The sequence below is a fragment of the Pristiophorus japonicus genome, chromosome 12 (genome assembly GCF_044704955.1).
Source record: "Pristiophorus japonicus isolate sPriJap1 chromosome 12, sPriJap1.hap1, whole genome shotgun sequence".
NCBI lineage: Eukaryota > Metazoa > Chordata > Chondrichthyes > Pristiophoridae > Pristiophorus > Pristiophorus japonicus.
The window spans coordinates 154,140,952-154,156,829 of NC_091988.1; the positions used below are offsets into that span (position 1 = coordinate 154,140,952).

Genomic DNA, 15,878 nt, shown 5'->3' on the forward strand with positions numbered 1-15,878 from the left:
CCTGGAACACTGTGTTCGCAGGTGCACGATGTGTGCCCAGACGGGCAATGCCCCCAGGGAGGCCCCACTCAGCCCGTGGCCCTGGCCCACCAGGCCGTGCTCACCTATTCACGTAGACTACGCGGGCCCATTCATGGGAAAAATGTTCCTCATTGTTGCTGATGCTTACTCGAAATGGATCGAGTGCATCATATTGAATTCATGCACGACATCCACCACTGTGGAGAGTCTGCATGCGGTCTTTGCGACCCACGGCTTGCCGGACATCCTGGGTAGCGACAACGGCCCGTGTTTCACTAGCTATGAATTCCGGGAGATCATGTCGGGTAATGGCATCAAACATGTCAGGACGGCACCGTTCAAGCCAGCTTCCAATGGCCCGGCGGAACGTGCGGTCCAAATCATAAAACAGGGCATGCTCCGGATTCAAGGACTCTCCCTTCAATGCCGCCTATCGCGCCTCCTGCTGGCCTATAGGTCCCGACAGCATTCGCTCACGGGAGTCCCGCCCGCGGAACTACTCATGAATCGTACACTAAAACCTCGGCTGTCCCTCATTCATCCTGTCCTGTCAGACATTGTTGAGGGCAAGCGCCAGTTCCAAAATGAGTGCCATGACCGTAACTCAAAGGGGAGAAGTATAGAAATCGATGACCCTGTATTTGTTCTTAATTATGCTTTGGGGCCCAAGTGGCTTGAGGGTACTGTAATTGGCAAAGAGGGGAATAGGGTCATAGTAGTCAGACTTAACAATGGACAGATATGCCACAAGCATCTGGACCAAGTAACAAAAAGGTTCAGCATGGACACTGAGGAACCTGAGGAAGATCATGAGATGTTGCCCACACCACTGCCAGTGAACAAACAACAAGAACGTTCAGCAGCATGCATAGTCCCTGCGGTCAGCCCGGACGAGCCAGAATCACCACAGGTGACAGAGACGCAAGCCAAGGCTCAACAACCAGAGCCCCAACTGCGGCGCTCCACGAGAGAGCGTCGGCCGCCTGAAATACTTAATCTTTGACCCCATAAGACGTTGGGGGGAGGTGATGTCATGTATATAACCTTCATGTAACTGTAACCTTCATGTAACAACACTGCATACTGTATACACCTAAGAAATGCACACCTTGACCATAGGGGGTGAACTTGTGGGAGATACTCCTCACCTGGTCATCCAGGTATATTAAGGGAGGTCCCACGCAGGGTCATCACTTCTTGGTCCTGTGAATAAAGGTTCAAGTCACAGAGTGACCTTGTCTGCAGAATGTGCCTCGTGTGAATTTATAGTAGGACATGTAATGCAAGGATATTACAGCATGTGTCTATGGGGTTAAGAAATACACCAATACCTATTTGGACTTCGGTTTGAGCTTGAAGCCGACCACAAACCACTCATTTCGCTGTTTTCAGAGAGCAAAGGTACAAACATCAATGCTTCGCCCCACTTCCAAAGATAGGCACTAACATTGTGCGCCTTTAACTATGTTATCCGCCACAGATGAGGTACTGAGAACTGTGCTGATGCCCTTAGTTGGCTACCATTGCCCACTACCGGGGTGGAAATGGCGCAGCCCGCAGACTTGCTTCTGGTCATGGATGCTTTTAAGAGTGAGGGGTCACCCGTCACTGCTCACCAGATCAGGACCTGGACCAGCCAGGATCCTGTGCTATCACTTGCAAAAAATGGTGTCCTCAATGGGAGCTGGTCGGCTGTTCCCGGGGAAATGCAAGATGAAATGAAGCCGTTTCACCAACGCATTCTTATGAATACCGCCCAAATATTGTGGCAGGTGGGACAGGGATTCTCCATATCAACCCAGCACACTTTCATTGGACGCTACCATCCAATTTCTGTAAAATGACAGCAGCACCTGCCCATTTTTAGATGGAAGCGTTCAATGAGGGTCATAATGAAGTGGTGATGTTGTCTGTCCCATTCTCTGTTATTTCTGCCTCACTTCATTTCCACTCATCGGTAATCAGGCCAGTAATGAAACAGGTGTTCAGGTTTATTTTGTAGCAGGGAAAAGGCAGATATAAATTTAAAGAGCCAAGCATAAATATTTGAACATGAAGGTGTGCCAAATCCTCCGACTTCAATGGAAATACAAATCAGCAGATATAAAATAAGCTGCTGATTCGCTCCTGCTCATTTTGCACTATCGCACAAAGTCAAAATTACCCCCATTAAGTCAGAATTTCATTTCAATGCAATTAGAAATTGTGCAAATACTGACAAATAGGTATACATTGGTCATGAAAAGACATTGTAGAACATTAGAGCAGGAGGCCTGGAAATTCCTTGGGGCTTTTCTCCACCTCCCACCGTAACATTGGCAGAATATCAGCAGAAATCCCAGAGAAATGGATAAGTAGATAGCTGTAAACAGCAGGAGATGGAGGGAACCCTTGCTGAATTTCCAGGCCCGTATGTTAACATCTACATTAAAATAACAGAGGAAGGGATTTTACATAAAGACATTAGGCATTCGTGTACCATTATCCCAGTGCATCGCTTCAGGGCTATTTATCACCAAGTGAAGGATCTGTTCAAGTGATGGAGACTTCCTTTTGAAAAATAAAACAAACCTTTCTGCGCCAAAAGAATATGCAAATACGTAACAATGCAATTCAAATTATTTAGATGTTTTCAATAACACATCAAAAAATGTCTGAACACATAGAACATTCGGAGACCTGCCTTTTGGCAATTCCTCGGGAGAGCAAGAACAAGACAGGAAAATCAACTAGTCATTGAATAAGATACTTTGCTTTCCTTGCTCTCTTTCCCCTGAAGCCCAAAAGGCAGAACCTTGCAAATGTTCTACTTTTATTGAGTCTATTTGGTGTTCAGTAGACAAAAAAATAAACACTTTGATGGTCAACAGTCAGACATTTCACAACAATATATCTTATTTTACCAAGGCAGTGGCACCTCACCTTTCTTCACAAGCTGTCAAAGCTGCAATGCTCTACAATTTTTGGGCTCAATCTTCACCACCAGTGGGCGCTGTTTTTTTGGCGTCCGCTGTTTTTTTTGGAGCAATCTTGATTTTACAACTTTTCTCAAAGTTGACTATCAGCAATGGATTTTTTGGTGCAGGTCTGGGTGAAAACTGATTTCCGCACCTTTTTTGGCCATTTTTGGTCATTTAAGCGATTTTCCCCAACACCGATTTTTTTTAAGGACGGCGCAGAGTGGCCTTAAGTACCGATCAGAAAAACCCTACATTAAGTTAAGAAAATCGGTACTCAGGTCTGTAACACAGCTGTTTCATTGCAATTTAATCTTGTGCATAAAGATAGTTTATAATGATCATGTTAAAGTACGTTCCTTTTTCATCTCTTTACATTAAAGATTAATTGTTTTGGGGTTGGCCTCCACGCTCCCGGTCCCGCTTCAATCCCAAACCGAATGGGCCCGGCCTCCGCTGCCTCCCCCCCACTGCAATCCCAGGCTGAATGTCCCCCTTCCCCGCTGCAATCTCGGGCCGAATGACACCCCCCCTTCCCCGTTGCAATCCCGGGCTGAATGCCCCTCCCCCCCCTTCTCGGTCCTGCTGCAATCCTGGTCAATATGCCCCCCAACCCAATCCCCTGCTCCCCTGCCGCTGCAAGCCCTGGCCGTGGAACTACAACTCGCAGGGGGAGCTTCAGCCCTCAGTGTGTCTGTTGTTACCCTGGCAACCTTAGCTTTTGGCGCTGACTTGAAGCTTCACTCCCAGATATAACTTCAGGTACCGCAGCGCCAAAATGACATTTTACTTTGGCGAAAGTTCTAACTTTTTTTTTCGGTGCAATCGAGCATAAAAATATTGACCATTAATCCTGCTGGACGCCAAAAATCAGCAAAGTGGAAAATTGAGCCCTTTCAATTTCTATTTTTTTATAAATCATTTTAGGAACCAAACTTCTGAAATGAAAACCATTCAAAAAGCTTAAGTTTAAAGATTACAGAATTGAATATAGCATAATAATTTATTCAGCTGTTTTTCATCATACTTCCCCTAAACAAAGTCATCCTCATAGACTCTGATCAATCCTGAGGTTGTGTAAAAATTGCCAAGTTGAAACTTCTCTGTATCACAAATATAAAGGGAGTCAAAGGCGGATCTTGTATCACACACATACACATGGAAAGTGTAGCTAAATTACCTTGGCTTTTGGATGCAGTCACTAATTTTGTGGTAAATAAGACATAGGAGCAGGAGTAGGCTACTTGGCCTCTTGAGCCTGCCCCGCCATTTAATAAGATCATGGTTGATCTGATCATGGACTCAGCTCCACTTACCTGCCTGCTCCCCATAACCCTTTATTCCAGAATCGCTCAAAAATCTGTCTATCTCTGCCTTAAATGTATTCAATGACCCAGCCTCCACAGTTCTCTGGGATAGAGAATTCCACAGATTTACAACCCACTGAGAGAAGAAATTCCTCCTCATCTCAGTTTTAAATGGGCAACCCCTTATTCTGAGATTCCCGCATGAATGGAAATATCCTCTCTGCATCCGCCTTGTCTATATATCGATAAGATCAACTCTCATTCTTCTGAACTCCAATGTGTATAGGCCCAAGTTACTCAACCTATCTTCATGAGTCAAACCCCTCATCTCCGGAATACACCAAGTGAACCTTCTCTGAACAGCCTCCAATGCAAGTATATCCTTCCTTAAATATAGAGACCAAAACTGTATGTAATACTCCAGGTGTGGCCTCAGCAATACCCTGTAAAGTTGTAGCAGGATTTCACTGCTTTTATACTCTATCCCCCTTGCAATAAAGGTCAACATTCCATTTGCCTTCCTGATTACTTGTTGTACCTGCATATTCATTTTTGTGTTTCATGTACAATGATCCCCAGGTCCCTCTGTATGCAGCATTTTACAATTTTTCTCAATTTAAATTATAATTTGCTTTTCTATTTTTTCTGTCAAAGTGGAGAACCTCACATTTGCCCATATTATACTCCATCTGCCAAATGTTTGTCCACTCACTTAGCCTGTCTCTGGGCTAGAACCCTCACTTTTGTGGTTATCGCCCAAAAATGGACGTTATTTCCGGTGTGGGCGGTAAAAAAGGGTTTTCAGATCATCGGCTTCTCACCCATTCTCAAAACACCTCGTTTATAGTTTTGAAAATGGGCGTTACCGCGAGCGATATCAAATGGGCGGTAGAGTTAAATTTTTCTGACCTTCTGCCTTAAAGTGTGGCCATCCTTAGCAGAGGGAAACAAAAAGGAGGCAAAAGCAAAAGACAGAAAGGAGATGAGGAAAAGTGGAGGGCAGAGAAACCCAAGGCAAAGAACAAAAAGGGCCAGTGTACAGCAAAATTCTAAAAGGACAAAGGGTGTTAAAAAAACAAGCCTGAAGGCTTTGTGTCTTAATGCAAGGAGTATCCGCAATAAGGGGGATGAATTAACTGTGCAAATAGATGTTAACAAATATGATGTGATTGGGATTACGGAGACGTGGCTCCAGGATGATCAGGGCTGGGAACTCAACATCCAGGGGTATTCAACATTCAGGAAAGATAGAATAAAAGGAAAAGGAGGTGGGGTAGCATTGCTGGTTAAGGAGGAAATTAAGGCAATAGTTCGGAAGGACATTAGCTTGGATGATGTGGAATCTATATGGGTAGAGCTGCAGAATACCAAAGGGCAAAAAACGTTAGTGGGAGTTGTGTACAGACCTCCAAACAGTAGTAGTGATGTTGGGGAGGGCATCAAACATGAAATTAGGGGTGCGTGCAATAAAGGTGCAGCAGTTATAATGGGTGACTTTAATATGCACATAGATTGGGTTAACCAAACTGGAAGCAATACAGTGGAGGAGGATTTCCTGGAGTGCATAAGGGATGGATTTTTAGACCAATATGTCGAGGAACCAACTAGGGGGGAGGCCATCTTAGACTGGGTGTTGTGCAATGAGAGAGGATTAATTAACAATCTCGTTGTGCGAGACCCCTTGGGGAAGAGTGACCATAATATGGTGGAATTCTGCATTAGGATGGAGAATGAAACAGTTAATTCAGAGACCATGGTCCAGAACTTAAAGAAGGGTAACTTTGAAGGTATGAGGCGTGAATTGGCTAGGATCGATTGGCGAATGATACTGAAGGGGTTGACTGTGGATGGGCAATGGCAGACATTTAGAGACCGCATGGATGAACTACAACAATTGTACATTCCTGTCTGGCGTAAAAATAAAAAAAGGGAAGGTGGCTCAACCGTGGCTATCAAGGGAAATCAGGGATAGTATTAAAGCCAAGGAAGTGGCATACAAATTGGCCAGAAATAGCAGCGAACCCGGGGACTGGGAGAAATTTAGAACTCAGCAGAGGAGGACAAACGGTTTGATTAGGGCAGGGAAAATGGAATACGAGAAGAAGCTTGCAGGGAACATTAAGACGGATTGCAAAAGTTTCTATAGATATGTAAAGAGAAAAAGGTTAGTAAAGACAAACGTAGGTCCCCTGCAGTCAGAATCAGGGGAAGTCATAACGGGGAACAAAGAAATGGCGGACCAATTGAACAAGTACTTTGGTTCGGTATTCACTGAGGAGGACACAAACAACCTTCCGGATATAAAATGGGTCGGAGGGTCTAGTAAGGAGGAGGAACTGAGGAAAATCCTTATTAGTCGGGGAATTGTGTTGGGAAATTGATGGGATTGAAGGCCGATAAATCCCCAGGGCCTGATGGACTGCATCCCAGAGTACTTAAGGAGGTGGCCTTGGAAATAGTGGATGCATTGACAGTCATTTTCCAACATTCCATTGACTCTGGATCAGTTCCTATGGAGTGGAGGGTAGCCAATGTAACCCCACTTTTTAAAAAAGGAGGGAGAGAGAAAACAGGGAATTATAGACCGGTCAGCCTGACATCGGTAGTGGGTAAAATGATGGAATCAATTATTAAGGATGTCATAGCAGTGCATTTGGAAAGAGGTGATATGATAGGTCCAAATCAGCATGGATTTGTGAAAGGGAAATCATGCTTGACAAATCTTCTGGAATTTTTTGAGGATGTTTCCAGTAGAGTGGACAAGGGAGAACTAGTTGATGTGGTATATTTGGACTTTCAGAAGGCTTTCGACAAGGTCCCACACAAGAGATTAATGTGCAAAGTTAAAGCACATGGGATTGGGGGTAGTGTGCTGACATGGATTGAGAACTGGTTGTCAGACAGGAAGCAAAGAGTAGGAATAAATGGGGACTTTTCAGAATGGCAGGCAGTGACTAGTGGGGTACCGCAAGGTTCTGTGCTGGGGCCCCAGCTGTTTACACTGTATATTAATGATTTAGACGAGGGGATTAAATGTAGTATCTCCAAATTTGCGGATGACACTAAGTTGGGTGGCAGTGTGAGCTGCGAGGAGGATGCTATGAGGCTGCAGAGCGACTTGGATAGGTTAGGTGAGTGGGCAAATGCATGGCAGATGAAGTATAATGTGGATAAATGTGAGGTTACCCACTTTGGTGGTAAAAACAGAGAGACAGACTATTATCTGAATGGTGACAGATTAGGAAAAGGGAAGGTGCAATGAGACCTGGGTGTCATGGTACATCAGTCATTGAAGGTTGGCATGCAGGTACAGCAGGCGGTTAAGAAAGCAAATGGCATGTTGGCCTTCATAGCGAGGGGATTTGAGTACAGGGGCAGGGAGGTGTTGCTACAGTTGTACAGGGCCTTGGTGAGGCCACACCTGGAGTATTGTGTACAGTTTTGGTCTCCTAACCTGAGGAAGGACATTCTTGCTATTGAGGGAGTGCAGCGAAGGTTCACCAGACTGATTCCCGGGATGGCGGGACTGACCTATCAAGAAAGACTGGATCAACTGGGCTTGTATTCACTGGAGTTCAGAAGAATGAGAGGGGACCTCATAGAAACATTTAAAATTCTGACGGGGTTAGACAGGTTAGATGCAGGAAGAATGTTCCCAATGTTGGGGAAGTCCAGAACCAGGGGACACAGTCTAAGAATAAGGGGTAAGCCATTTAGGACCGAGATGAGGAGGAATTTCTTCACCCAGAGACTGGTGAACCTGTGGAATTCTCTACCACAGAAAGTTGTTGATGCCAATTCACTAAATATATTCAAAAAAGAGTTAGATGAAGTCCTTACTACTTGGGGAATCAAGGGGTATGGTGAGAAAGCAGGAATGGGATACTGAAGTTGCATGTTCATCCATGAACTCATTGAATGGCGGTGCAGGCTCGAAGGGCCAAATGGCCTACTCCTGCACCTATTTTCTATGTTTCTATGGCAACGCTCGATTCCCGTGATTCTGGACGTCAAGCGTCACCATGACATGCGCAGAAGAGGAGACAGAAAGAGAGGGAGATCAGAGCGATGGAAGGTGTGTCTGGGTATTTTTGGTTGCCTACTTGCTGTGAAACTCTAAAGTCTCCCTCCTTCATCCCAAAGCAGTTGTGGCTGCTTTGGGAGGAAGGAGGGAGACTTTAGAGCTTCACAGCAAGTATGCAAACAAAAATTAGCTGTTACCAGCCACATATTTGATGAATTTGCACTATAATGGAGGGAGAGGAGGAGGCATCACAGCACGCTGTGGAGACTGATGCTGGAGAGAGCAGAGAGCTGGGAGAGGAACACATTGGAGGGTGAAAAAGAACGAGGAGGTTCTTGGATGAGACAAATGCCTCCCTCCTGCAGGAGGTCGAGTTACGCTGGGGTGATTTGACACAGGGAGGGTGTTGGAAGCCTACCCCAAAAGCCTACCAAAGGATATGGACCGAGGTAGCAGAGGTGGTTTCGTCGGCGACCAACGAGGTGCGTGAAGGCAACCAATGCCGCAAACGATGGAACGACCTCGTGGGATCTGCAAGAGTAAGTATTACATTGATCTACATGTACTTATGTATTTATATAATTTGATTTGTAACAGCCATAAGTGACTATCAGTAGATGTGAGGTCTTGCACTTTTACCGGGAATGTTTTACTCAAAGCTTGCGGTCACGGTGTACGTCTTTAGAAAAAGAATGATAATAATCATAATAATCATGATTACATCTGTCGGTTTTTTGTGTTGCATCAGTGTCTGTGACAGTACCTAGCAATGATATCATGCAATGATCTTAGCCATGTTGTCCTGGTACCTTTTACTGAAGAAGCTATCGACGAAGAGTTCCGAGCAGAGGCGAACGGGTGGGGGGTCACCAGTCCTCAACGACATCACTGACATGGAGGAACGAGTTCTCGCACTCGTGGGGAAGCACCCCTGGATAGCCACGGACGCATCTGCAGATCCTGAAGTGATGCCACGTGAGTAAAGTTTACACCATTGCGTGATCTAACATCAATAGATGCCACACCAACTCATAGCTGAACAATCATATATGATAGATGATTTCTAAAAGTGTCATATAAATAATGCTGGCCTCATGAAAATCATTGGATTGCAAATGTGTTGATGGTCATGAAATGTGATGTCTGCGATGATTTTGAGAGCGGTGGTGCTTTTGTCGTGTATATGCTGTGTGTAGCGATGGAATCACCTTGTCACCCTAGCACCCACTTCAGTTATGTCTTGCAGCTCAGCCAGCAGTGCGGCCCCAGGCAAGGCCACAGAGGCTAGAAGGTAGGGGCGTGGGGCAGGAGTCAGCGGACAATCTTACTACTTCTGGTGCTGAGGAGCTCCAATTCTAGCTCCTCAATCCACTGGGTCTGTTCTCGACGGATGAGAGCGTGGACTTCGAGGAACCTGCATCGCCACACTGCAGAAGGCCATCTAGTGGTCCTCTGGTCATTCCCACCACCACTCTGGAGTTGCCGGTCCCAAGCATCTCTACAGAGGACACCCCATTTGTCCCCGGACGGTGCCGACCCTGCGGAGGTCTCATGGATGCAGCAGGTCTGACCAGCTCATTGAAGCATTGGGGGCATATTCCGACAACTGGCCTCCATGACCACGCATGGCGGAGGCCCTGGCTGCGATAGCCAGGAACACTGCTGTCACTGGCCTCCCAGTGGTCCCCGAGCGTGGCATTCCACCCGTAGGTTCCGCCCCACCACTGCGAACGACAAATGAGAGCAAGGACCAAGATTCTACTTCTGCATCAGAGAATGTTGCCCCCTCGGCACCCCCCATTCCCGTACCCGTGCAACCATCGCATCTGCCTTCATCCCCCCCCAATGGGGCACCATCTGAGGAGCTCCTCGGCCAGGCGCTGTGGAGCGAGGAGGGGAAGGGGTAGAGGTGGGGAAAAGAAGGATAGTGGGGAAGGAAAGTGAGGTGCATGTGCGCAGGTGATGGCGGGGTTATATCTCCATCTGGGTGTATACAATTTGTTGTAGTGTATGGGGGCTGGGGACCATGCTCCTGCTTTGCCTTTGTATTCTGTGTTGGTGGACACGTTGAACATGTGATTTATGTCAATGGTGGAAAAAGTGGGGTTTGGCGAGGGTTGGGTGTTATTGGCTGTTATGATTTCAGACCAATGTTGCTATTAAACTTTTGTTATTGAACATAACCTTGTTGCGCATTGTCTCAGATAGCTGGACCGTTAGACACTGGTGATTCCTTACCATGAAAGGGTTAAATACAACTTAACATCAATCAACGTAAACTTTAACTGACACTGAGGTGATGGGCACCATTGATGTCTGAGCTGCATACACACAGCAGTGTGTCAGCATTGTCACTCACATCAACTCTCTTTCAGGCAAATCTTTCTGATATCAGCTCCTCACGTAAGAGTAGGATTTAACAAATGCCAGCCACACCACTGGCATCCATCCCGGTTAGTTCACCCTTTTGTGGGTGGTTTTTTGAGCGGGCGATATTCTGGGCGATATATGTACGAGGTGGTGAAATTGAAGATGGGTGATCTCCATGGCCGCTAGTCTGGGTAAATATGCTCTTTACGACAAAAAACAGTCACCGGGCGTTAATATTGAATCTCGGCATTGAGTCCGTGAGGAAAGTAACACTGGGTGATAATATGGGTGCTGAAATCGCCTATTCTGCTGATTCCGCCCAAAAAAGTGGGCAGGAGGTAATATTTTTTTCTCGCCGTTAAGCCCATTGGGAAAATAACGCTCGCCGATAAGTTTCCGAGAAAAGCCCGTCACTTTCCATTTTGTGCCAAAATGGGTGATATATGGGTGTTATACGTCATTTCAGCGCTAAATTGGGTGTTAAGTGGGCGTTAAGCATGTAAAAAAAGTGAAGGTTCTAGCCCCATATCCCTTTGCAGATTTTTTGTGTCCTCCTCACAATTTGCTTTCCCACCCATCTTTGTATCATCGGCAAACTTGGCTACGTTACACTCAGTCCCTTCATCCAACTCACTAATATAGATTGTAAATAGTTGAGGCCCCAGCACTGATCCTTGTGGCATCCCACTGGTTACTGTTGCCAATCGAAAAATGAACCATTTATCGCGAATCTCTGTTTTCTGTTAGTCAGCCAATCCTCTATCCATGCTAATATATTACCCGCAACCTCGTGAGCTCTTATCTTGTGCAGTGACCTCTTATGTGGCACCTTATCGAATGCCTTCTGGAACTTCAACTACATCACATCCACTGGTTCCCCCTTATCCACTGTACTCATTTCATCCTCAAAGAACTCCAGCAAATTTGTCAAACTTGATTTTCCTTTCATAAAACCATGCTGACTCTGCTTGACTGTATTATGCTTTTCCAAATGTCTCACTAATAATGTACTCCTGCATTTTCCCAACGACAGATGTGAGGCTAACTGGTCTATAGTTTCTTGTTTTTTGTCTGCCTCCTTTTTTAAATAGGGACATTACATTTGCGGTTTTCCAATCTGTTGGGACCGCCCCAGAATCCAGGAAATTTTGGTAGATTACAACCAATGCATCCACTATCTCTGCATTCACTTCTCCTAAGACCCTAAGATATGAGTCTTCAGGTCCCGGGGACTTGTCCACCTTTAGTCCAATTATTTTACTGAGTACTACTTCTTTAGTGATAGTGACTGTATTCAGTTCCTCCCTCCCTCCCTTGATTATCCACTATTTGGATGTTTTTAGTGTCTTCTACCGTGAAGACTGATACAAAATATTTGTTCAATGACTTTGCCATTTCCCTGTTCTCCATTATTAATTTTCCAGTCTCATTCTCTAGGGGACAAACATTTACTTTATCCAAACCTTTACTTTTTATATACCTGTAGAAACCCTTACTATGTGTTTATATTCCATGCTAGCTTACTTTCAAAATCTATCTTCCCTCTCTTTGGGCTCACTTTTCCCCAAGCCCATTTTCTGGCATATTGCCAGAGTTGCGCTGCTTATTTAGATCCTGAAATGTGCCAGAAAAACATTTCCAAACTTCCCCCATGTTTCTGCTGTGATCCGGACCCACACAGCATGGCCAGTCACCTCGGAGGTGGAGCCTGCGATCTGCGCCGAAAAACGAACCTCAGGCCTTCTGCGCATGCTCACGTTCTTGACGTCACTGAAATGGCTGCGCATGCGCAGTAGAGTCCCCTCCACCCCCCGCCCCCCCCACCCGCCCGCCTTTGATTCTTGTGACCTCTCTCTCCCTTTGTCCTCCCCCTCTTCGGGCACTAAGCCTTCAGATCGGCTGTCTTCGACCCTCTCCGGTCCCCAAGTGAGGAGTCTTCCTGGTCCGCTGTGGCCCCGAGTGAGTACCTTCCTGGTCCGCTGTGGCCCCGAGTGAGTACCTTCCTGGTCCGCTGTGGCCCCGAGTGAGTACCTTCCTGGTCCGCTGTGGCCCCGAGTGAGTACCTTCCTGGTCCGCTGTGGCCCCGAGTGAGTACCTTCCTCGTCCGCTGTGGCCCCCGAGTGAGTACCTTCCTGGTCCGCTGTGGCCCCGAGTGAGTACCTTCCTGGTCCGCTGTGGCCCGAGTATATGCCGGTCCCGGTCCGTTGTGACCCCGAGTGAGTGCCGGTCAGTGTGATCCCTCCCCCGCCGATCCTCTCCGGTCCCCGAGTGAGGTGCCTTCCCATTCCGCTGTGGCCGACCCCCGAGTTTGTGCCGGTCCTGGTCCGCTTTGGCCCCCAAATGCGTGCCTTCTTGGTCTGCTGTGGCCCCCGGGTGCGTGCAGGTCCCGGTCCACTGTGGCCCCAAGTGCGTGCTGGTCCCGGTCCGCTGTGGCCCCGAGTGCGTGCCTTCTCAGTCCACTGTGGCCCCCGAGTGGTGGCAGTCTTGCCCCGTTATAGCCCCCAGGTGCGTGCCTTCCCGGCCCGCTGTGCCCCCCGAGTGCATGCCTTCCCAGCCCGCTGTGTCCCCCGAGTGCGTGCCTTCCCAGTCCACTGTGGCCCCGAGTGCGTGCCTTCCCGGCCCGCTGTGCCCCCCGAGTGCGTGCCTTCCCAGCCCGCTGTGTCCCCCGAGTGCGTGCCTTCCCAGTCCACTGTGGCCCCGAGTGCGTGCCTTCCCGGCCCGCTGTGCCCCCCGAGTGCGTGCCTTCCCAGCCCGCTGTGTCCCCCGAGTGCGTGCCTTCCCGGCCCGCTGTGCCCCCCGAGTGCGTGCCTTCCCGGCCCGCTGTGCCCCCCAAGTGCGTGGCTTCCCAGTCCACTGTGGCCCCGAGTGCGTGCCTTCCCGGCCCGCTGTGGCCCCCGACTGCGTGCTGGTTCCGGTCCGCTGTGGCCCCTGAGTGTGTGCCTTCTCAGTCTGTTGTGACCCACGAGTGCGTGCCTTCCCGGTCAACTGTAGCCCCTGAGTGAGTGCCGGTCCCGGTCCGCTATGGCCCCGAGTGAGTGCCGGTCAGTTTGCTCCCTCCCCCGCCGAGCCTCTCGGGTCCCGAGTGAGTGCCGGTCCAGGTCTGCTCCGCGTCCCGCCGCTAGCCCAGGCCGAATGGTCTCTGATTTACTTACCTACGCCGATTTCTTTAACTCTCCGCAAAGGTTTTCTCGAGAGTCCACACACGCTGGCCTAAGCAGAAATGGAGTAACTATCAGCTGGCCAAAGTTCACTAAATGGCCAGAATTGGCGTAGGTGGCTGGTTGCGCTCCCTTTGGATGAATAAAAAACTTACCTAAAAAAACTTAACTATATGAGTTACAGTGGTGCAAATTGATTGGGGCAACTGTGGATTTTTAAGTTAGGCCAGAAAAAGTAGCTTGCTTAAAAAAAATGGTACAAAACACTGGGAAAAATTGAACCCTTTATCATTTTTTTAGTCGTTGTTTGTTGGCTTTAAAAGTTTCCCAATCCTCTGGCCTCCCACTAGTCTTGGCCACATTGTATGCCCTTGTTTTCAATTTGATACCATCCCTTAATTCCTTTGTTAGCCATGGAGAGTTATCCCTTTTCTTACAGTGTTTCCTTCTCAGTGGGATATATTTTTGTTGAGAGTTATGAAATATCTCCTTAAATATCTGTCACTGCTCATTAACCGTGCCAGTTTTTAATCTATTTTCCCAGTCCACTTTATCCAACTCTGCCTTCATACCTTTGTAGTCTCCTTTATTTAAGCTTAGGACCCTGGTTTGAGATCCAACTTTCTCACTGTCAAACTGATTTTGAAATTCAACCATGTTATGGTCACTCATTCCTAGAGGATCCTTTACTAGGAGATTATTTATTAATCCTGTCTCATTACACAGGACCAGATCTAAGATAGCCTGCTCCCTGGTTGGTTCCACAATGTACTGTTCAAGGAAACTATCCCGGATACACTTTATGAAATCTTCCTCAAGGCTACCCTGGCCAATTTGCTTTGTCCAATCAATATGAAGTTTAAAATTGCCCATGATTATTGCCGTTCCTTTTTTACTAGCCTCCATTATTTCTTGATTTATACTCCGTCCAACAGTGTAGCTACTGTTAGGGGGCCTATAGACTACACCCACCAGTGACTTTTTCCCTTTATTATTCTTTAGCTCCATCCAAACTGATTCAAAATCTTGATCTTCTGAGCCAATATCGTTTCTCACTAATGCACTGATCTCATTCTTTATTAACAGTGCTACCCCACCTCCTTTTCCTTTCTGTCTGTCCTTCTGAATTGTCAAATACCCTTGATTATTTAGTTCTCAGTCCAGGTCACCTTGCAACCATATCTCTGTAATAACTATCAGATCATACCCATTTCTATCTATTTGTGCCATCAACTCATCTATTTTGTTACGAATGCTACGTGCATTCAGATAAAGGGCTTTTAAATTTGTTTTTTAACCATTTTTTCCTGCTTTGACCCCACTTTCTGATGCACCTTAATGTTTATACATTCTGTCCCTTCCTGGCATGCATGGTCTTCATTTCCCCCAGTGCTACCCTGATCGATGTTGTTATATATGTAAACTTGAATTTACTCTGTACAGCACCAGAGGGTTCATCCCCTGGGGTCCCAAGGGATTCCATAATTCCTTGGGAGCATAGGTATTTAAGGAAACCTCACAGGTTTGAGAGGCATTCTGGAGACCTGCAATAAAAGACTAGAGTCACACTTTACTTTGAGCTCACAGTTTTCAGTCTGACTCTTTCTCTATACATAACAATTGGTGACGAGATACAGATAAGTGAACCTAAAGATGCAGAGGACAGTGGGCATCCTGGAGAAATTCTCAGAGAGAGATGATTGGGAAACTTTTGTGCAGCGACTCAACCAATACTTCGTGGCCAACGAGCTTGATGGGGAAGAGAATGCTGTCAAACGAAGGGCGATCCTTCTCACCATCTGTGGGGCACCAACGTATTGCCTCATGAAGAATCAGCTCACTCCAGCAAAACCTACAGAGAAATCGTACGATGATTTGTGCACAATGGTCCGAGAGCATTTGAACCCGAAGGAAAGCATTCTGATGGCGAGGTACTGGTTCTACACCTACAAATGGTCTGAAGGCCAGGAGGTGGTGAGCTATGTCGCCGAGCTAAGATGCCTTGCGGGACATTGTGAATTTGAAGGACATTTGGAGAACA

General features: G+C 47.0%; 1 long non-coding RNA gene across 1 annotated transcript in view; it reads right to left on the reverse strand.

Annotated features, from left to right (window-relative positions):
- Positions 1-3,431, reverse strand: part of LOC139277508 (uncharacterized) — a 79,870-nt gene extending 76,439 nt beyond the window's left edge. Inside the window, exon 1 of the long non-coding RNA XR_011596099.1 lies at positions 2,944-3,431. This is a non-coding gene — a long non-coding RNA (uncharacterized lncRNA). The remainder of the gene's footprint in view (positions 1-2,943) is intronic.
- Between the last annotated feature and the right edge of the window lie 12,447 nt (positions 3,432-15,878).